Raw genomic sequence first — 23162 nt, 5'->3', positions numbered from 1 at the left:
ATATAGGCTATGCCATGAGTAATTTTCATATAGCTATTCATCTTTTTCTTCTCGAAGGTGCTTTGCATTGCAAGAAGAGCTACATGGACCAGGAAATCTGTTTTCTAAAAGTTGAGAGAAATGGAGAAACTGAACAAAAAGTGTCAACAAATTTACATGTGTATTATGCCAGACCTCTTAAAATTTCTGTGTATATTTCTGTGATACACAAATATCTTAACTTACATGCATCATCACTTATTTCAGTAATTTTCTCTATAAATGGTCCATTTATGACAAAAATACTACAAAACTTACCTAGCATGAATCATGGAGAAACATGTTAACCTCTTCGTTTTAATTAATCTTTCTGTTTAAAACAGTGGTCACTTCAGAATTTCAGGAAAGTCAGAAAGGATTTCTGGTGTTCAATGACTAGGGACCTCAATAGGTCCACTCCATATAGACAACTTAGGAAAGGAGAGAGAGATCTCTTTGAAATGTTGAGGGAAATGGAGAAAACTGAACAAAAAGTGTTACCAAATTTACATGTGCATCCCTCTGTTTATGAGAGTACTATTTTACTCTAAGTACTGCATAAAATCAAGATGGCAGGGAAAAAATAATTGTGTACTAAATTATACTTCGTTTGGCTTTATGCTGATTTCCATTCAAGTGAACTTTCCTTATGTCTTTTTTTGGAAAGAAATATGAAGAAGAAGAGGGGTGTTACAGATTTACTTGAATCCCTTGAGCATCCTGCTTATCTACAGAATGGGACTTCACCTTGTCTCTTCAACTTGTACTACTGCAGCTGTTACACTCTGAATGACCATGTAGTGCACTATTACTCAGTGGTTAAGAATAGGATGTAAATGAAACAAGGTATATTTACAGGACCTTCTGTTTTCTCTGGGCTAGAAAAATATTTGATTGATAGTAACAGCATGAACTTGAAAGTGTATCTCACAAATTACATTCTTGATGAAAATTCTGACTGCTCAAGCTTGTCTTTCCTGCATTTTGACTAAAAGTTCTGCCTGAATATGTTCAAAAGGAAGGCAAAGATAAAATAAAATACTTACATTTTGAACAAAACTGCATGCTTCTGGGAAAACATGTAATTCCAGCATGATGTTTTTTAATAGAACACATTATTTTCAAATTGTTTTGGCAAGGTCACTGAAACATTCCTCTTGGGTTAGTGGTCTTTAAAAAATTTTAGTGAAGTGCTAGAAGTATGCAACATGTTCTAATAGCAAATAAAGGCTGGTTCCTATCAAATGAAAGGATGTCAAAGATTACAGGACCTTCAAGCATGGAAAATACCTCCATGTATTTGGGTGTCCTAATTTCTGAGAAATAGGCAACTGAATTCAAATAATTTTCAATAAAAAGGGAAACCTTTTTTTGAACAATATCTGGTTCCTGGTTGGTACATGGGTCAGTATATATCTATGCTTTTTGCTAGGGTTTTCTTACAAGCCTGACACCTATGAATAAGAATCAAATTTTTCTTATAGACAATATTAAAAAAACATTTAAACCTTGAAGAAATTCAGTGATCTTTTTTATAGCCTAACTTATAGCAAGTGGAGTATGACACTGCTTGTTGTTTCTGGTCAGTTTCTGGTTCTGTCTCTGGTTTCCTTGGAGACCTTCTGCAGGTCACTTCCACGCCCTTTGTGAATCACAGAAAGGTTTGGGTTCAAAGGGACCTTAATGATCATCTCTTCTGGCATGTCTCAAGTGGAACAACAAGATCAGATTGGATATTAGAAAAAAAAAATCACTGAAAGAGTGGTTGGAATAAGTTGCCCAGGGGGGTGGTGGAGTTACTATCTCTGGAAGTGTCCAAGAGACACTGGATGTGTCACTTGGGGATATGGTTTAGGGGTAATTATGGTGATCTGGGTCCACAGTTGTACTACATGTCCTAGAAGGTCTCTTCCAACCTTGATGATTCTGGGATCTATTTCCAAAATCCTCTGCCATGGAATGCGCACCTTCTAGTAGACCAGGTTGCTCAAAGCCACATCCAACTTTGCCTTAAGCACTTCCAGGGATGGGACATCCACAACTTCTCTGTACAGTCTATACCAGTGCCTAACCATCCTCACAGTAATGAATTTCTTCCTAAGATCTAATCTAAACCTACTGTCATTTAGATTAAAAACATTTTGCTTTGTCTTGTCACTGCATGCCCTTGTAAAATGTCTCCCTCCATCTTTTTTATAGGCTCCTTTCAGGTACTGGAACACTGCTGTAAGGCCAAAGAGCCTTCTCCATGCTTCACAGCCTCAGCTCTCTCAGCCTGTCTTCACAGGAGAGGTGCTTCAGTCCCCCTCTGGTCATCTTGGTGGACTCCTCTGGACTCACTTACACAGCTCAATGTTGGGGGCCCCAGAACTTGGTACAGCACTCCAGATGAGGTGTCATGAGGGCAGAGTAGAAAGGCAGAATCACCTCCCTTGATCTGTTGGCCGTGCCTCTTTTGATGCAGCTGGGTCACAGTTGGCTTTCTGGTCTGCAAGTGAACATTGCCAGGTCATGTTGAGCTTCTCATCAACCAACAACCCAAGTCCTTCTCTTCAGGGCTGCTCTACATCCAGGCACCCCCCGGTCTCTATCTGTGTTTGGGATTGTCCTGGCCCAGGTTCAGGACCTTGTACTTAGCCTTGTTGAACTTCATGTACCTGTTGTCATCAGTGGTACTAATTTGATGTATTTAATCCTTAACTTTCTTGTCTTTTGTTAGTAGTGTGTGAAAAACAAATGCCTCAGAAGTTCTGAAAAAATCCTTCACCATTTCTGCCACGCTTTGCTCATTTTGTGTAAAACTTGTTGGATAATTCAGCTTCAGACATGGGACTTCCTGAAACCCTCCATTTTGGCAGACTTATTTCTGGTGAATAATTGTCTGAAACACATCACTCAAGTCCATTCTGATTTGCTTCTGTGTAGGAATCCAAAATTCAGTAAGGAAACAAGAAACTGTTCTGGGGATCTGACACAAACTGGGAACTATTGTAAGTCTTCAGGAAAAACTGGTTTTAGTCAGATTTCAAAAAAAGAAAATTCTAGAAACAACACTCTGAGTATTGGCAGAAGATCCAATGCTAACTGAATATTATTTTTTGATTCTTTGTTGCAAAGTAGTGAATGGAGTCCTGAAGAAAGACTGCTTGGTGACTGAAGTGGTTGATATTGGCTAACCAAAGGTGCATTTACAAACTATTTTGCTTTACAAATTCTTTATATACTATCTTTTCTTATTGAAATGTAGACCTTCTCCATTTGATAACCTCGTTTAACTTTATCAGCATTTGAGGAACAATGCAATTGATCTGAAGACAACCCAACATCCTTCTCTGAGTGTTTTAAAGGATGCTGATAATGAAGTTTGGTAACATTAAGATTTCACCTAATTCTTTTTCTTTCCATTTGTAAAATTTTCTTCTCTGTTATGCTTTATTCTCAGTTAGTCTGATTCTGTCATTCTTTACTCAGTCTTGAAAATATCTTTTTAATTTAATTAATGGAAACTAAAACCAAAATGTGAACTGATCTCTTATTTTCATGATACGTATCTTCCATTTTAAGAAAAAACCTTTTGAAACAAGTCACGTGGTACAAATGCCCTTCTAGACAAATTTCATGCATCACTCACAATTCCCTAAACTCTTTATATTTAATCTTAATTTCAGGTAAAATGCAAACAGGAGGCAGTCATTCCTATTTTAAAGCTCACAGACTACTATTAAAAGAAACAAGAACTCCTGCCAACTCTTAGCCACTCTACAAAAAGAAAATCATTATGGGCTAGAATGAGCTTCTTTTTACTGCAAAATTTTCCATTTATACTGACAGTTTCCTACAAGTAAGTGCTTTTAAACTGTGCCCATGATAAGCAGTATGGTTTTCAGTCAGAGGCTGACAATTTGTATCAAATTTTGAGGACCAGCAGATGGTGCTATTGCAGGTGGCTATCTTGTTTGGTTTTGTTTAGTTGGGGTTTTTTTTCTGACAAAAACTGGCCATAAGCTCTCAAAAACTGCACTTATTGTCAGTCAAGGCCTGGTGTTTTTCAAAAACTGTGGATGTTCTTCCTACATAAGTCTGTATATCCAGTGGTGTTATTTTCTTAAAGATATATTATGAGTTTTAGTCATATAAGCAACCTGATATTATATGGTGCAAGAAAATTGTAGTATTTGCCTCCCTGGAATGAAGGGATAGTACTCAAGTCAGAATAAGCAACAGACTCCTGCAAAGACACAGTATTCTGGTTCCATATGGTCTAAACAGAGCAACTTGAAATTACTAAAAATGGAAGTGTTTCATTAAACTCTCTTAGGTATAGAAATGTAAAAAGGACTGTGCTTCCAAGCACATAGCATAAGTTTTCTCTAGACAAGCAAAACAGAAGTGAAGCATCTCAAGACAGGGGCATCATTAAAGCAATGACAGTCTTTTTGACAAATCTGTAATTTATCAAAGGTACAAAGCTTTTTGTAGGTTGGAGCAGAAATTGGTCATTACCTCCAATAAATAGTAGAGAAGAAAAGGAAGAGAAAGTGGACAAGGACTTAAATTTAAAAATATAATAAAAGTTACAATAAAAAGATGAAGTCACTTTTCTTGACTGACACCAAGGAAAAGACAAGCCTTCCCCCTTGAATTTTATTTTCAGAACCAGTTTCCCCATTGAACAGAGATCTGTCAGTGCCTTCATGACCAGGATATTCATACCCAGGTACAGAACCAGTGGCACAAGACATTCAGTGAAAGAAGGCAAGTGAGAACTGCCTTTCTCTCAAGGATATTACATGAGCTTTTTTTTTTCTACAACTTAAAATACAAAATCAAAAAGAAAAGGGAAGGGAAGGGAAGGGAAGGGAAGGGAAGGGAAGGGAAGGGAAGGGAAGGGAAGGGAAGGGAAGGGAAGGGAAGGGAAGGGAAGGGAAGGGAAGGGAAGGGAAGGGAAGGGAAGGGAAGGGAAGGGAAAGGAAGGGAAGGGACCTGTATGTAATCCTGTCCAAACTCTCAGAATCTCTAATCTCAGGCACCCCACTCAGCTTCCTTGCTGTCTCCGCATTTCTTTTCTTTGTTAGACAACGTGTCTAACAGAGCTAACCATCTAGGAAAATGATGGGCCAAGATAACAATGGAAAGTAATACATTTATTTTCAATATTCTAAAGAAGATTTTTGTATCCAAATCAGACAATTTGGTAAATAAGATAAAGTGCTAATACTTTCAATTGTTCATAATAGTTGGAAATTTATATCCAAAAATTAAGGACATTTTTCCAGTTTCTAATTGCTTAAAAAAAAAATTAAATGTAGCCTGGTTTATCCCAACTTTTGGTGTCTCCTCTTAACCAGAGAAAAATCTTTAAACAAACAAGTCACATTTCTCCTAAAACTAAATTAACTTATCAATTCACTTTACACAGATCATTAAACAACTGCTAAATAATGACAGATTTTGGGCCAAGCAGATCTGGTTTAGGTCTGAGTTTTCAATCCAGTGGAAAGATGTTTAATATCCAGTCCCCTGTATTTCATAATTCCAATACAGGTACCAGTGTCTGTGTGAATTGTGTGAAACCAGAAAAGTTCTGCCATTTCATGACTGCAGACAGACACTTCCCCACCTCAGTTTTCTGCCTCTTCTCATTGCTAGTTCAGCACTTACTGCAGACATTTGGAGCAGCCTTGGTTTCAGGCATAAAGCAAGAAATGAGTGATGCAGCTGGCAACACAACCCCTGGTTTTTCAAGCTTTGATTGCACACTAGGGAATATGAAACACAGGCTCTTAGAAACCTTTTTACTAGATAGTTGATTGTGCCAAAGAAGGATGGAGGAATCAGAGGACGGTGTGAAATGGCCACACAATTAGAGAAAATAAAAAGTCATGCATAAATGCTTTTGTTTTATTTTTTCATTTGGATTGATTTGGTTTGGGGTATTTTTTGTTGTTCTGAAAGCAATAATCTTCCTAGAAAAAAACAATGAGAAAGGAAGGCAGTTAGCACAGTTAGAGATTAAGCACATCAAAGTTGCACCCTGTGGTAGTAAGGAGCACAGGTCCTTCAGTGTAGTGCAGGAAGCAAGCTGTCTCACTATTCACTTTCAAAGGATGTTGTCCAGTCATCCGTTCTCCTTTCTCTTAATGATAACTATTGCAAAAATCTCAGAAGTAATTTTTAAAAATTTTGATTGTTAAAGTCATCCGGGGTATTCCATAGTTTTAAAGACAGTGATATCTGGCACAGATCTGCAACATGTCATGATCACACTATAGGGACTAGGTATGGGGACAAAACAAAAAATTAGACTGCTTCTCTGAACCCCACTGAACCTCCTTGAACTGAGAAAAAGTCCAGGGAGAAGTGCTTTGCATCTTCTAACATAATGCTGTAGATCAGATGCAAACACATTGTCAGAAGGGATATTTACACTATCCTCTCCGCTCCAAAACCCCCTGTTACTTTTGCAGGTGTCCCAAAGAATTACATGTAGGCAGTGTCTACTGCATAGGTCTTTATCTACACCAGCAAGTTTTGCTACCTTACACTTTCTACCTTATACATCTCTACATGTGCATGGTGCAAATCTGACTATTATGCTCATATTCTTGCTTCCTTGCTTCCAATAAAAAAAGCATTTTCTGGATCCTGCGGTGTTTGGGTGTTTTAAGTCCACAGTCCCTAGCAGTTCTCAGTATATCTGTAGTGTGGCTTCTGCACAGAAAGAGCTTTCTTTGGGAAAGACCTTGTGGTAGCCCAGATCTCAGGAAGGGCAATACACTTGGCATTTCTGCCTGCCTCAGTGTCTTTAGAGGGGTGCCTTGTCAGGGAGATGACAGCTGGACATAGACAGAGTGATCATTAAAAAAAGCATTTATTACAGTCAGCTGTCAAGCTGTTAGACTAAGATATGCTTTAAAAAAATCACTAAGTGGTGTGCTATGAAGAAAAATATTTCTGTTTGTGAAGCCTGAAGGATAAATACTAGTCATATGTGCAGTATTGTTGACAGTTCTCTAAGAGAAAACCCTGGATAATACTTTAACACATACCATTACACATTGCATGCATTTTGAATCCTTAATGATCTTATTACATGGAAAAAAGGAAACTAAAAGAAATTAAACTCAATCATTCCATGAAAAACAAATATAGAACTATGCCACCTATTAGTCTGATAACAGAGATATTTGAAAAATGTTTTATTAACATACAAGAAGACCTTTGGAAAGCAACAAAGGGATTTATCATGGTGATAAAAAGATATGTTGATAAGTTAAAAATTCTTAAAAACATCAAACAATATTTTCCTGGAATTAAAAAAATGAAACCAGTGTGAGGAGAGTGCAAGCTGTTTATCACAGAATTGCAGAATAGTTTGGGTTGGAAAGGACCTTTCAAAGTTAATTAAGGAACAGTTAGTCCATCCCCTTGCACTGAGCAGGGACATCTGCATCTAGATCAGGTTACTCAGAGCTTCATCCAACCTGACTTTGAATGTTTCTAGAGATAGGGAATCTACATTCTCCCTGGGTTTCATGCCTAGGCTTATGGAGGCTTTAGCCCTGGAGGATTTGCCATACTTAATTTTGTTCTCCACATTTCCAGCATGTGTTGTTAAAGACATGGGTTACATGGGTTGTATTGTTTACTGTCCTAGAAAACCTGCATGGCAGCACAGAGAGTGAATACTGCTAGTGGTGTGTTGGAAGTGATAGCATTTTGGGCCAATTTATGCAATTATATGCCCCATTTTGAAGACTCATGGTGTCCTGGGGCACTGTCCCCTCTGCCTCCTACAGGCTCTGCTCCTTCTGCCACAGGTCTTCTGTTTTCTCTCCAGTGCTGGATCCTCTCTGTTCCTCTTTGCTCACTCACAGTTTTCATTTGCACTCCCTGATCTGAGTCAGTCTTTGAACGCAGTGAAGGGTTTCTGACAAAGAAACTGATCAAGAAAGGCAACATGACTGTTCAAGGGGAAAAAATAATGATGAAATCCATCTGCACTTCTATTTCCCCTCCATACTTTGTCCCCTATAAAGATTCTCTCACTGATATGTAGAAGATCAAAGTATTCTTCTTCCTTTTACTTTTTAAGTGCTGCGATGCTGCAGAGATTTTCTCCTGTGTGGCGATCTTAGTTCCCAACCACACGAAATGGTGTTTAAAGCTATAGGGAACAATTTGAGGGACTTATTACATATAATGTGGTTAAGGCTGCAATTTTTATTCCTGAGAGTGTTAAGACTTTTTATTGTCCCTCTGCTACCTAATTGCACACAGAAAGGATCTCCGTGGATTTCACTACATGTTGGCATTGAAAAGTAGCTTGGGAAAAAGATCTACATGCATTTTTACTAAAAATACTGAGAGCATCTACTAAAATTCCCAGGATGTTTGTCTATAGACCAACAGACTCCCTAATATAAGGCTTGGGTATGTTTCTGCTGCTTAGCAACACATGCCAGAAAAGCAACCCTCTTTTCCTGCCCTTGCCTCTATGCCAACTATGTTACTTTCAACTCTTTCTCAGCCTGTTCATGAACAGTCTATCTGGGACCAGTACACTATCTTAATGTATTTCTTTTAGGATTGGTCATCAAAGCACAGATATTCAGTTAGGCAAATATGAATTTGCTCTTGTGTTTTTGTTCATAGTGGCGAGGCACAGCTTTGCTGGCAGGGATGCAGCTGGCTTATTACTGTTTACAGTATCAACATTTAACAGTGACTCCAAAGTTTTCTGGAGCTGTATGCAAAACATACCTCTAAATATTAAATAAAATAATAAACAGTAAATATAAATAGGAGAGATTTTTAAAAGGAAGTGTTTCTTTTAAGAGCCCTCAGAGTCCATCTGCCCTTGCAAAATAGTGAAATATTGGTATCAGAATGAACAAAAATTCTCTGGCAAGAAATTCTGGCATCATCCACCATCCATCATCAAATCCACCATCTTTCCTATGATCACTTTTTTGCAGTTTCTTTCAATTCTGCACACAATGGCTGGACTGCTTTAGTGTTTCTCCCTTCGCTCCTTCTTTATATACATTCATACAGCTGCTCTTCTTTGTTCAAAACATGACATACAGATCAGAAACCCGGGTGACTTTGAACTTCTGTGTCATACAAGTCTCTTTTGAAAGGTTAAGTCCTCGAAGCAGTTCCAGATTTACTTTTCTCAGCCCTCACCTCATGGAAAGTTTGGCCTATTTCTTTATCTTTGCTGTTTATTAATCATTTGCTTCTCACCTTCACCATATTCTTAGCATATTAATAATTTCTTGCAATGACTGCTGTGTTCGTAATTGCCTTAGGATTAATTATACCACCCAATAAAGTCTTTCTTGGGTTTGGCAGAAATAGGAGAATAAGTTGGGTTTGTTTTTCTCAAACAATGGCACATGCACATAGTTAGGACATGATAATGTACAACTAAACAAGATATTGTTTCCTTAATGAAAAAGATGAAGGATATAGGAAAACTGAGAATGAAACTCATGATCACTGTGACCTTTAGGCAGTCTGGGCAGAAGTAGACCCTGAGTAGTAATGGAGCAGCAGTTGTTGGGTACTTGTTAGGGCAGCAGAAACCAACACAGACAGTGTTGCGACAATGCTTGATTTGTCCTTGTTGGATGTCATCCTTGTGCATAACAGAGGCAATTTATTTTATAGTGGAAAGGCTTGGTTGCACCTACCTGGATTGCAGTATGTGAAGCCACATTCAAGGCTACAGCAGCAAACAAGTTCTGGCAAAAATCTTGAGGCATAAAGGAGGGACACAACAAATATAGTCACAATACCTGTAATATGTGCCCTTAAAACTGTGATTCAAGACACTACAAAGAGCAGCCTCCCAGACTGGAGGGTCTCACTCCCCCAGAAGTCATTCTCAAAAATTGCATTGTAGATGAATCGGACCCTACAGGTAAGAGGCCTTTGTAACTAAGTGTCAAAAATCAGAGGCGTTCCTTCAGCAGTCTCACACTGTGTGCCGTTGTTTCCTTTCTTAATAGTCCTGAACTACTCCTGAATTGCATTCACTGAAAGCACCAGGAGGAACAAAAAAAAAAAAAAAAAAAGGAAAGAAAAAAAAAGGTGAAACTACAGCAATTCTCCAAACCTTGTTTATTGAATGTCAAGCTGAGAGCAGTTATTGACCCAGGGGGATTACAGTTTATTCAGGGTGCCAAGTAATTATAGAAGTGACATTAGATCATCATTTACACTCACAGTATAGTCATGAATGACAATGTCAGCTAAAACAAGGACAAATGGGAAAGAGGCCACAGTTTACGATATTCCCAAGAAGAATTGCACGGGGTGTAAGTAAATGAGGGTTGTCTGGTCTAGTAGCTGCTCGTTTCCATTGGAAATTACCACCTGCTGTTCTCAGTGGCAGTTAACACTAATATGAGAATCCCTGAGCCAAAGCAATAAACTAACAGCGAATGTTGTTTTCTGTTTGCTGTCTTTTCACTTAGGTAACAGATAGAGGAAATTACAGGAGAGACCTCTTAAGCAGAAAGCATTGGTACTCAGCAAATGTACCCTTTTATCAGAAAATTCTGTAATAGAGTTCTGCAAAACTTGCAGTGCTTGCCTAAATTCATAAGAGTTATTCATTTACAAGGCAGGTAGCAGTCCCCTTTGCATGTTTTCCACACAGTGCTTTCCAGATTAAATTTCAAAATATGCAGACTAATCTCCTAGAAATATGAGAACTCCTCAAATTGGAAATACTTATTGGTCTCTGGCATCAGTATAATATCGCTGCCTTCTACAGATCTACAAGCAAAAGTGAATATCCAACCCAGAACACTGAGTAAAAAATATCTTTCTAAAATTGTTAATGTCAGGATAACCAACAGCGCTTTTGACATAACATATCAGCTTTGCAAACAGGAAGGCTGAAGGAAATTCTTGGAGGTCATTAGGAGACAATCATCGATGTAGTCTTTCACTAGGTAAGATGAGACTGTTTTACAAAAATATTGCTAAGAACTCAGTCCTAGCAGCTGGAAGACCAGTGAATATAGGAGAGAGGACCATAGGAGCATGCACAGTACTCTCTCCCTGCAGCTTGGACAGAGAAAGCTCTATTTAGCGAGGCAGCCAATCTCGTAAGGAAGAGAAAATAACAAAGCACTCTGCCCACTTTATGATCAAAAGATATCTAGAAAATTTTTAGTCTGAGTTAATTTTTCATCTTCCTCTTTTACTCTTTACCCAGTCTAAAAAGAAAATCAAGTAGTTCAGCTTAGGAAAGGGTACCCCTAATTAAAACAGCATGAATTTCACTTCTCTGCTCCTTTAAATTATCATTATGTCAAACCTTCTGTAGTAAAGGTCTTTTTTTTACAGCTCCTGTGTAAAAGAGAAAATTCAATTCTGTTGTTTTTCTGTATTTTTCTGTGGTAAGATCTCCTTCTCTATTGCGTAGGCTGTGGAAGATGGGTCCCAAAGGCAAAGGAAAGAAAAAAAACAGAAAAAATTAAGCAATACATAAAAGGAAGAATTCAGTAACTACATCATTAGATGCATATTTATTATGTTCATATTGATTTCTGCAGGCATAGAAGCAGTTAAACACCTACCTGAAATTTTCAAGGTGCAAATCTCTTACCTACAACCCCATTTATACGTGTATTCTGTGAACATACAAATGTCTGTATACAATCGCACTCACGTAATCACTAAACTTTTACACACTGTATGCTTTACTAGGTATATTCTTGTTGAGTTACTCCTGTTCCGGAAGAAATACTTATTGTTGACCATATAGGCACTTGTTAGGCCATACCTGGAATACTGTGTCCAGTTTTGATCTCCCCAGTTCAAAAGAGACAGGTTGGAGACAGTCCAGCACAAGACCAGCAAGGTGCTGAGATGATTAAAAACTTGATATATAAAGAAAGGTTGAAGAATTCAAGTTTGTTATGCATTGAATTTCGTTTCAGGTGGACATCAGTTTTCTAGTATCTAAAAGCAAGTTAAACAGAAAATGGAGACACACTCTTCATGAGGATGCATGGCAACAGGAGAAAAGAAAATAAGCACAAGTTTCTTCAGGGTAAATTCAGTTTGTGTACAAGTTCTTCACAAAGAGAACAACTGAGATTTGGGATAGGTTGCCTAAAAGAATCTCCCTGCTGCAAATAGTCAAGACTTAATTTGAAAATCTTAATCTGAATAAGGCCTTGTTTTCATGAGAAGGTAGTCTTAAACTAGTTGAACATACAAGCCAAAGGCTACAGTATTTTGGCATGTATCCTTGGTCTGAAACAGGAGCCATGTGGTCAGTACTATCATAAGCACAACTGCAGCTGGCTGCAGGGAATTTTTCCAGAAGCTAAGGAAAGGGACACGGCATTGGAAACACTAATGAAAACTGTCATGGGAGATAATCAAGTATCTGCTCCACAGTGATGGAAGAAAACTATGGTGTAGTTTCCTGGTGTTTTCATGCAGATGGTGTTTCCCTAAATCTCTTTATACCCTCAAACGAAAGAGAAGAAATTAGAAGATATGTTTTTGCATTTAAAAGGAAAGGAAAGAGGAGGGAAGTGGCACAGCAAAGGATAAGGAACAAGGATTACAATGTGTGGTTGGAGCTGAAAGCCTGTTTCTGTTTTCAAGTAGATCATCACACACCTGCGTGCCTTTTTAAACACAAACACATTTTGGGGTGGCAATAGCTATCAATGTCCAAGCCAGCATCAAGAACATTACGTCCTTGTCTGGTCAGTATGTATGAATAACTCTATACCTAGACACAGTTCATTTAGCTTATTGCATGTATTTCAACACAAGTAACTGTTTTCTGCTGTTGATGACATGCTTTGCATTAACAAAATGTTTAAGACTATAAAATACTACAAGAATATAGTATGTGGATTTTGTCAAAGTGCTGTGTTTTGTTCAAAAGAGAGACATCAGGATTCTTCTTGTATTGAATCCAACACTGTTTCTATGGTTCTAAATGTTGCCCATCACAATTAATTAAAAGAAAGAAAACATCTTATAATGAGACAATTTGGGATCTTAACAATTGGTTACCATTAAAGCCAGAGTTCAATCCATCTTCAAAGCTCATCTCATTTGTGGATTGGATCTCAGGGAATAATCATTGCTTGATATAAAATTTATCATGACACACCAACAACAAATAAAGTGTTGTAGCAGGCATTGAAATGCCTGTTTCCTACAATTCAAGTATTCAAGGCATTTGTACTCTGAGATTTAGATTAAAACTGTCATATTGTCCTAACACTTTGCCTAAATCCTACATTTCTCCTGCAATGTAACTGTGAAGTTAAGTTAGAAAGCAAGACATCCTCATTACAGCATAATTCTGACACCTAATAGTCCATCTGCCTCACACAATGCAAGAGTAAGAGTGATCTCTGTGCAAAGCTGCTGGAAAAATACAGGTTTACTTTAATGGATGTAGGATTTTACATCACCATTGGCTATGGTAACTTAAGCACAAAAGAACAGGTTTGTTTGTTGTTTGTTTTGTGTAGGAATTACAATTTTAGTTAAACAATAACCCCAAAACATCTAACTTGTTCTCAAATTCTCTTTTTCTGACAGGGCTAGGAAGGAAGTCCATTACCTTCAGCAAAGTTGAGAAAGAATAAAATGCTTCTCTTACAATATTTTTCTACTTTAAGAAAAAATACAATAACATCATAGTTTATAAGCCAACATTGTTTTCCGGCTGGAATAAGAGGAAAACAGGGTTACGTTCTGGAGCAGGCTGGTCTCTAAAATATTCATGTACATATGCTTTCTGACAAACACTGTGAACACAAACAAATCACCACTTCTGCTAGGAACAGAGATAATCTTTGCAAATAGACTTCAAATCTGAAAGATTAATTTTTTATTGCAGGATTTATTTTATACAAATAGTCCTATAGCAGCAAAACGAGGTGAAACTTTGAGGGCTTTTTCTCTAAATTCAAAATTTCTATTAATCTTAAATCAAATAGACTTATATAGTTTCGTTATATAGAACTTAGTGAAGTAACTACTTCTATTTCTTATTTCTGTTTCTGAGCTAAATTCCATGGTCAAAACCTATATTTTTTAGTTAATTAAACAGGAAGAGAAGTTTTTAGCCTATGGTGTGCAGTGTTCATGGATTATTATGACAGGAATAGAAAACTCATAAAGACTTTTCAGAGACATAAGTTTTCATGCAACTGGAATGGATATCCTAAATTTCTAAAGTGTCCCTTTTTATTGGAAAGATAATACTGAAAAGAAAGTTTAATACTATTGGCTCAGGTTCTGCTGCTGAGTGTCTGATCACAGCTTCTTTCTCCATCAGCCAGGAGAACTACATTGTTATAAACTTTAGGAGTTCAAGAGATAAAATGGCCATTCTGTGCCATATTTTCATTTAAAAGGAGCAAGTGCCAGCAGAATGGTTTCACAGGATAATATTTTCATGACCACTTGTGTACTGTGCAGCTACTGGTTCATGTGAATATTCCTTTAGGTCATATGTACTGCACCTGCGATATTTTACCTGGTATAGGGCAGGTATAAAATCAGACACGCATTTCCCAGTAGTTTGGCATACAGGTCACACCTGCTTCTGTACTTTGACAGGTAGATCAATTATTCAGTGTAAAAGGCAAGTTACCTTGTAGAAATCCTACTTTTGAAAATGTTTGCACAGCTACATTGCAATAGAAAAGTATTTCTTTTTTCATCCCAAAAAGCCAAAGTTTTAGAGTGATTATATGTTTTGTTTAGGGTTGAGAGGATGCTTGTTTTCTTTGCCTTCTGAGGGCTGAATGTCATCATACTTGCAGGTAAAACTGTGGCTTAAAAGTTCTGGGTTTTTTGATTCCATGACAGTGCTGTTACTGTTTTAATTAAAACTCACTCATATATGCTGTCATAACTATATAGAGTTATCCAAAGCTCTTAAAGTTCCAGGGACTGCATGGACTTTGTAAAGTTCAGTATATTATATTGTCAAGATTCATTGCACATTAAATATATGTATTTTTCAAAAAGTCACTTTCCTATCCTTCTTTATCCTATCTTTAACCATGCAAGAATGGAAAAAGAAATAGTCAACCCTTTTTGTTTTAAGAAATGGCATGTATTGTAATATTCTGTTTTACTTTGTCTTCTGAAATGTATAAACACAGACAAGTAAAAAACAGAGTAATTCATTTCATTCTGTCATTTGAGACTTGCTCTCCAAATAACAGTTTATTTTATAAAGCTTATCTGAAGAACTGATCAGATTTTATATTAATCTGTGCCTTCAGAACAGTGAATAGTGATATACCAAGGACACTAAATGGCACATTGTTTTCTGAAAATGTTTGCATTTAACTCAGTAAGTCTATTAGGTGTCTGAAAAAGCTTCTGACATCTTCTTAGAAGTCTTCTTTTTTATTTTCTTTCCCCAGAAGCCTTGGCCTTAAAAGGATTGGAATTGTCAGATATGTTAGACTGGTAGAAATGTTCCAAAAATACACTTACAAATGTAAAATATTATCAGAAGTAGGATTGTTTTAGGGAGGATATTGCATAACCAAAATAAAAATCATTCCATTGCAATCATATATATGTCCAGCATTCAGCCTCTGGCTGGAAACATGCTGCACACAGGACTTCGGATACATTAGAAAGCTTTATTTATTTTTTTCCTATTTTATTTATCAAGAAAACCATGGGATCAGCAATCCTACATGGATTACAGAGGATGATGTCCTAAAGTCTTGAATTCCTTCCTCTATTTTATTTGTTTTTTTAAAGTCTGATTGCTTTCCAGGTTATTTTTAGTGTTTCTTGGAATGCAAAGACTAAGAGAAACCTTAAGGAAATTTTCATAAGAAATACAAATAGACAATTCTGTCCATTTTCTTCTTATACTAAAAAAAAAAAAAAAAAAAAGGCAAAATTAACATTTTTTGATATTTCCAGTTTTAATTTTGTTCTTTATTATCCAAAATAATTTCCTCCTCTCTAGCCATATTTCTATTTGTTTCTTTAAGATCTATCATAGCCACCAAATATGTGCTTTGACATATCTATATTCGCTCTTAATTATCTGCTTTTGCTGTCTGCAGATAACTAATTCTGGTTTTTTGGGCTTTTGTAAAAGGCCTTTTAAAAATGGCATTTTAGTGCTAATGAGTCAACAAAGAGAAAAGTGTCTGTGGCTCTCAAAATACTGTGTTCAAACAAACTAAGAGCATTAGAAAAAAACAACCTTATCAGATAATTATTAACTGCACATTAGGGAACAGCTGAAATTTTGGGTTTGACTTGTCTTTTAGAGAAATTTTTCTAGATACACAAGGGAAAAATTTACTCACCTGGCTCTGATTCTGCAAGCAGGACAGGAGGAAAAAGCTGTTCCTCTATTTTGCATTACACAGGCTGTTAAAATAATTTTTCTTTTATAGTTCCATTCTATACATAAGAAGCCACAAAATGCAATAGGAAGCTTCATGAATACATCTTGGTTTTCTAGAGCACAGTGGAGGAGTGCCAAACCCAGATTGTTTTAAAAAATACAAAATCAATCTTTCTTGTTCTCAGTTCTGCACTCTTCCCCCATTGCACTGGTCCCGCAAAAACCATGAAATTTAAAAATAGTGCTGTTTTTCTTTTTGAAATTTGCATTGCTTACTGAACTCTCAGAGTTTATGTCTTCACATTTTTCTCCACACCAAGAGCTCTGAAGCCTTAGTGATGTTTTCTATTTTTAAAATAGATGATCACTTAACGGAAGGAATTGCAATTTAGAGGGAGCCATGGACACTGTCCCTGTCTCAGCAGTGAAGTGAAGCAGGGCAAGACCTGTCCATGGAGGCAGTCAAGGGACTCCCCTCTCTCCCCACCCCATTGATCAGTAGGGAGAGAGCTCTGCTTTCCACTGATTGGTAGGGAATGAGGCCTCAGATACTTATCCAAGTCTACTTCTGCAGAACTTCAAATTCTAGGGAATACAAGAATTACACTGGAGTCAAAACTTGAGGTGGGAGCTAAGGCTTTGAGGACATAAAAAGTCTGAGCCTCTTCCCATCCCTGGTGTGCAGGCACTTCCCAACCTCACTGTTTCCTTCTGAAAAGTAGAAACCAACCAGCAAATGTCATCTTTTTTGTGGGTTGATTTTACCTGACTTTCTTCTTTTCTGTTCTCTGTTAGGGGCATACCACATCACTAGGGTATATCATAATATGATATGTCACCTAGCTATTTGTCTTCTTTCCTAAGCAGAGAAATGAATCCTGGATGAATGCTGGATATGCTGGATGTGATTTTTTTCCAACCTATCCCTCAAACATAATAATAATATTAATAATAATAATAATCATAAAACCAGCAACAACAACATTAATAATACCTTTTGTCATCATCATCATTACTATTACTACTACTGCTACTACTACAACAATAATACGTACTTAGTTTCTAAAGAACTTTCACAAACAATACTGCATCTAGACAGCTCTATAAAAATGTGTTTACTTTTGGGCTTAAAAGCCCAGCAGTAAATAGAAGAGAGTCTTCTGTTGTTCTCTTCTAGAACAAATTTGGTATGAGAAAACTGGGATAAACTGTAGTTTCTACAAGGAGAGTCATGACATTTGTCTGTCTTACTAGAAAGCTTTCACCTTAAAAGTGTTCTGTGAATTTAGTATAGCTCAGAAAGCTGTAAAGACATGGTGGAATTTACAGGGATTTGGACATGAGGTATTAGAAAGTCTGACCATCTCAATAAACCTATGTATTCATGTCACTAAACAATGCCCTGTAGACTTGGATTGCTCTTGTACGGCCCTTAAAATATTGACTTCTACTTGCACCGAAGTCAGTTTGTCATCAAAGAACTCAGCAGTTCAGAAGAAGTGAACTCTGTGAGGAGCTGGGTCTTTATCAAACCTAAAGTGGACCAAGAAAGGCAATAGTTTACCTGACTCAGTCAGGGATGTCACTTTGTGTCAGACCTTATTTCTTCATTTCCTTGCTGAGCCTCTCTCCACCAGCTTCTGAATGATACAGACAATACTGAAGATCTTCTGGGGTAAAGCAAGTGAAATAATCCCCAAGGGAGGTTGTGGTGAATAGCTGGTTCAATAACCCCACCTGAAGTATGTCATGTCTTTTGCAGATTGAAATGGAAAGGGTAGTGTTGGTTATCGAGAGCAACTACCTGCACTCAGAGGCAACTCCTTTTATTTCCTTTCATAGACCAAGTAAAGCCTGTCTTAAAATTGATTAACGTTTCTTTGTAAAATTTGTAGTAAAATATACCACTAATAGACTTTCCCTGGTTTTATGCCATTTTTCACTACTTCCATCTCCTTAGTTATGGTTTCCTTCAGAATTTATGCTCATGTTTTGCTTATTGTTGAATGTTGGCTAAAAATGTCATGGTTCATTTTTCCCCACTGATAAATGAGGAAAGGAAAAAAAATTGATTCTTCTTGGACATGTGATTTTGTACGTAATTTTTTTCTCACTGTAGAAAGCGAGATGAATAATTCCTCCTTAAACATTCAAAAAGTACTCAGAAAGTCATATTTTTTTTATTTTACTTCTGTTTCAACATTAGATTGGCAATTTTCATATCCAACTTCTTATTTCCCAAACTGCCCCTTTCGAAAGAAACCTGAAAAAATACAGCAAGGACCCACTGTAATCTTTTAAATCCAGATGCCTTTAGAGTATGCATACATGCACACTGTCTGTATAGAAGTTTGTGTCTTTGTTTATCATATTATCTGCTGTGTTGTAGTCACTTTGCTGTGTTAGGATCCTTTAAGGTTTTTTTGGTTTGGATTTTTTGGGGGGTTTTTTTTGTTTGTTTGTTTTGGGGTTTGATTTGTTTTGGTTTTGTTTTGGCTTCTTTTTTTTCTGAGGACTCTTGTAAAATTTGAAAAAATAACTAAAGTTCTCTGTTAGTACAACTTCTGCAAAAGGAGATGTATGCTTGAGAGAGAAGGCTCCAGCTCTCAGGAGGTTTTGTTTTTATATTGCTGAACATACAGAGCACAAAGAGAAGGATCTGTCCTCCCATATATCTTTTCACTCCCTAGGGGAAAAGAGAAAGTTTCAAATCACCCATTTATTAGCCTGCTCAGTCTTTTTTTAACTCGACTTTTAAGGGACCAAGAAACAAAGGAATTCAAACTCATTCAGTTGGAAAACCTGATTAATACTTTCACTGATTTAGAAGTGAGGAATAATCCATTCAAAAGAAATGGGGTGAATTTGGAGATTCTTACTACCAAAAAAAGAACCAGGGGACATATGAATTCTCAACAGCAACTGTAGTCCCAGCCTATTAACAATGGGTTAAACTGCATTTGCTTGATTTTAAATTAGCTTAATGTGCTGCCATAAATAGTTACAAATTTGAATAAGCAACTGTGTTTCTCTTACTTATAAGCAACTCATTTTTCTTACTTAGTGGAGGAAAGTCTTTTGTGTCGGTGGAGACGATCTCCAGAGGACACACTTTACCAGACACCAATATTCTACTGAAAACCGGGACAAAAATGCTTATTTATTTGAGGGCAGTTCCCAGCTCACTTTTAATCTCCAACATATCCCCACTGTATATTGACCCCACTTTTGTTTTCCCTGTTCTTTTCCTCTTTATATCACTGAAGTAGGTTTTACTTGTTAAAACAACCTTTTCAAATCTAACAGTTCCCTGATGGAGTTGATGATCTCTCTTTTTACAGTCCTTATAGACTTCCTATTTATTCCCACTCTCTTACCGAAGAAGTCATCTGTCTAGTAAGGTCTAGAGTTCTTTCCTCAATATTCTTCTGCCTTTCTTGTTGTAAACATGACAGATCTTTGAAGATCAATACCAATAATCTATATTATTCTTTCCATTTTCCTTTTAGTTTTGTTTGTCCAAATAAAAAGATTATTTTTCTACTATTTTGTGTGTTTCTTTTTAATTAAGTTAATCAACACAATATCCAAATTCAATTTTCCATAGCATCTTCCTTACTTTTCAGAAATCACATTTGTATTAGTTAGTAACTAAATAGTTAGTAGCTTGTTGGTAACAGTGTAAGAGACTTAAAGATCATGATTACCTCAAACACTGTTAAGATCACTAGAGGACTTTGCCCTCTATAGCAAACTGTGCAAGGAAGCAACTCCTCATCTGCAACCACCAAAGCCTACCCTCCGCAATATGCCCCTTGGATTCTTGGCATTTGGACTGGGAGTTAAGCCACCTGAGAGGAACTTGAAATAAGATAGAGGTGGCACTATTGTCCAGTTATCTCAGGTCTAAGGAGAGGTTAACAAGGCTGGGGGAGAAGTACGTGCCCACCAGGAAAGCCAACTCCGCAGCTGTGCTGAAAATCAGCTCTGGCCGGGTCCAGCGGGGGGAGGCCACAGCCCACAGCCCATTCCTGAGGCCCTTCCACCAGAGGACTGCACAGTGTTGCAAAAAGACAGTGTAAAACTTCCCCCCCCCGCCCCAGAAGGGGATTCCCAAAACACCTGAACATATATTAACCCATTGAATTCTGAGTTTTGTGGGACCCCCACCACCAAGAAGACCAGAAGAAAAGGACTAATGGGAAACCATCTGGACCCACGGGTGGGGATATCTTTCTACTTAATCTGTCTCTCATTCTTTTTCTCTCCTACCTGCCCCCCACCACCCCTTTCCTATTTCCTTTTACCTCTCTCTACCTCACATTTACTACTAAATAAAATCTATACTATTGACTTCCGCATATGGTCGTTTGCACCTTAATTCAGGAAGAGGCGTCTCTCTAATAGTCATGATAATTGGATCTTAACAAGCAGAGAGACAATCTGATGCAGAAATGTTTGGTTCTCATTTCTAGCAGAGCTAAGCTAGAAGCATTAATGTTCAAATCCCTCTAAGGAAATGCAGAATTTCCACTGAAGACACAATAGCCACAGTATTTACTTCAAATGCCCTTACCCATATCCAAGGCTATCTAAAGGTAACTTTAGCTTTAGATTTTAGTCATATCTAAAGGTCTGTAGAAGGCAAGTTAATGGTTTGTGAAATCTTATTCCTTGCATATATCTTATTATGGTAACTATCTTTGGGTATTTATAATTACAGAAACATGAGATAAAATAAAGAAAGGAAAGATGATGGAACTTTTCAGTTAGTGATTTCTTTACTTCTATAAAGCAATGATCTGAAAACTTTGATCAATACATGTAAGTACAAGGTGATCTGTGTTATGTGTCAAAGTGCCACAATAATTAATATCCCTAATAATACTCTAATGTGTTTATCTACTTGTCTATAAAGCACTGAAATAGAGTACTTAGTCTTTATAATGTTATCAAGTTGTTTCATTCCTTTGCAAAAAAATCGAGTTATCTCACCTTCATCTAACACCCAGGACAATTGGAAAGCAAATGTAAATATAAAATTGTGTAAAGAATAAAACCTAAATATTTACTTTATCTAGGAATTCCTTATGTGGAAAAGACCAGTGAGCATGGAATTCTTGCAGTATATTATACCAATCCCAAATTCTTTTTCTGAATGAAGGGCAAGTTCAAATACCTGAAACTGAATATCTGGTTCAGCCTTTGTCCCTTGTCCTGGGTTGCAGTGTATTCTATTACCATCCTCATGAGCTGTTGAAACCAGGTGGGGCAGTGTTTCCCTGCCTCCTCCCTCTGGACTATCTTCTGCTAATGAGTCCATCAAAGCTTGGCCTCATCACTCATCATCCCATTGTGAGATGCTCCACCCAGAGGGAAGAACCAAGCATTCCATCCTGGATATAATCTGAGATTCCAAACACCACAGACATCTTTCCACTGGATTCCCAGAGGACAGGAGCTACATAACCACCACTGGACCTTCTGAGGAAGAGCAGACCCTTCTACGGGATCACTGCTTCAACAGAACCACATCCACCACTTCAGGAGGACTGCAGCCACCATCTTATGGGACTGCTACCACCACCCTGACTGACAGGGGTTCAGGTTGTATCCTGACTCTGTCAGTTTAAACCAGTGGTTTCTGCCTAGATTTTAATTTCCCTATTAAATTGTTATTCTGACTTGGTGCCTCCCACTAGTTTGTTTTCAAACTAGTACATCTCCAGATTCTCTTTATAGCATAGACATATTCATTTACCTGTTTAAGAAATCATGATTTTCAATTTTCTTGAAGAGAATTGATTCCAAGACTTCACAAGACCGATGGCCCAGGTGATCACCAGCAACAGGGTCTCTCTAAGAGAAACTAACTCTGCCGCTCACAGACATGGCAATAAATGAAAATATTAGATTATTAAACAGTAAATTTATATGAATAACAACATTCCTCATAAATACGCACAAAAACTCAAAAGAATATATACTTTACTGTTGCAGTGGGGATCCTGCAACACGCATATATCAAACCAGGAGTCCCGTGGAAAGGAAATATATATGGACAGACAGATTCTTGATAGCTGTTTCAGAGATGTTTATTTCTCCAGCCGCATGGCCGGAGCTCTGCTGAGGAACTGTTCCAGTCACGGGACCAAGGGTCCTTCTGCCCACGCAGGGAACACAAACCAACCAATGGGAACGAGGCTGAGCAGGGGCAGGGAAACCCCGTGCCTGTGCCCTCAGGGCCCCTCTCCCAGGGCTACACGGCGGGGGAGGGACCCCAACACCTCACCTGTTTTATTTTAATAAAAGGAGAATGAAAACAACTGGATAAACATAACAAGAACAGTTTCAAAACAAAACAAGCCACCCTCCTGAGCCTTTAAATGTCCAAACAGATTCTGTGGAACATCTTAGGGCTGACAGAAGGGAGACAGAACTCTCTGAGCATGCTTTGTGGGGAAACTGAGGCAGGAGAGGGTTTAACTTCTTCCCTCCCCCTTTTCATCCCCCACTCGGCATTGGAAAGGGATTTTTGGGGAAACAACTGGCAAAAGCATGGTTTTGTGAGGGAAACCATGGATGAAAAAACAGATTGGGAATACACTGGGGGTAATAGGACATAGGGTAAAAGGGAAAGGTGGGATTAGGAAAGGGAGACTGTAGGGGGGGCTTACAATGGAGATATTGTCTAACATGACTACGATTTTTGGCATATATACTGCCTTTCACAGAAACACCATCAGGCCCA

The 23162-nt window shown here is 37.6% G+C and overlaps 2 long non-coding RNA genes across 2 annotated transcripts; one reads left to right on the top strand and one right to left on the bottom strand.

Annotated features, from left to right (window-relative positions):
- The first annotated feature begins 2260 nt into the window (after positions 1-2260).
- On the top strand, positions 2261-4789 carry LOC116448641. The gene is made up of 3 exons (XR_004242069.1): positions 2261-3200; positions 3687-3859; positions 4673-4789. It is a non-coding gene; the product is annotated as an uncharacterized LOC116448641 (long non-coding RNA).
- A 5342-nt stretch (positions 4790-10131) lies between these two features.
- LOC116447783 lies at positions 10132-22384 on the bottom strand. The gene is made up of 2 exons (XR_004241695.1): positions 22173-22384; positions 10132-11462 (listed from the first exon to the last, which is right to left on the bottom strand). It is a non-coding gene; the product is annotated as an uncharacterized LOC116447783 (long non-coding RNA).
- Positions 22385-23162: the final 778 nt, after the last annotated feature.

This window comes from Corvus moneduloides, chromosome 1 (assembly GCF_009650955.1).
Source record: "Corvus moneduloides isolate bCorMon1 chromosome 1, bCorMon1.pri, whole genome shotgun sequence".
NCBI classification, from domain to species: Eukaryota; Metazoa; Chordata; class Aves; order Passeriformes; family Corvidae; genus Corvus; species Corvus moneduloides.
The sequence above is the reverse complement of the archived record's forward strand: the minus strand, read 5'-3'. Positions and strand labels throughout refer to the sequence as shown.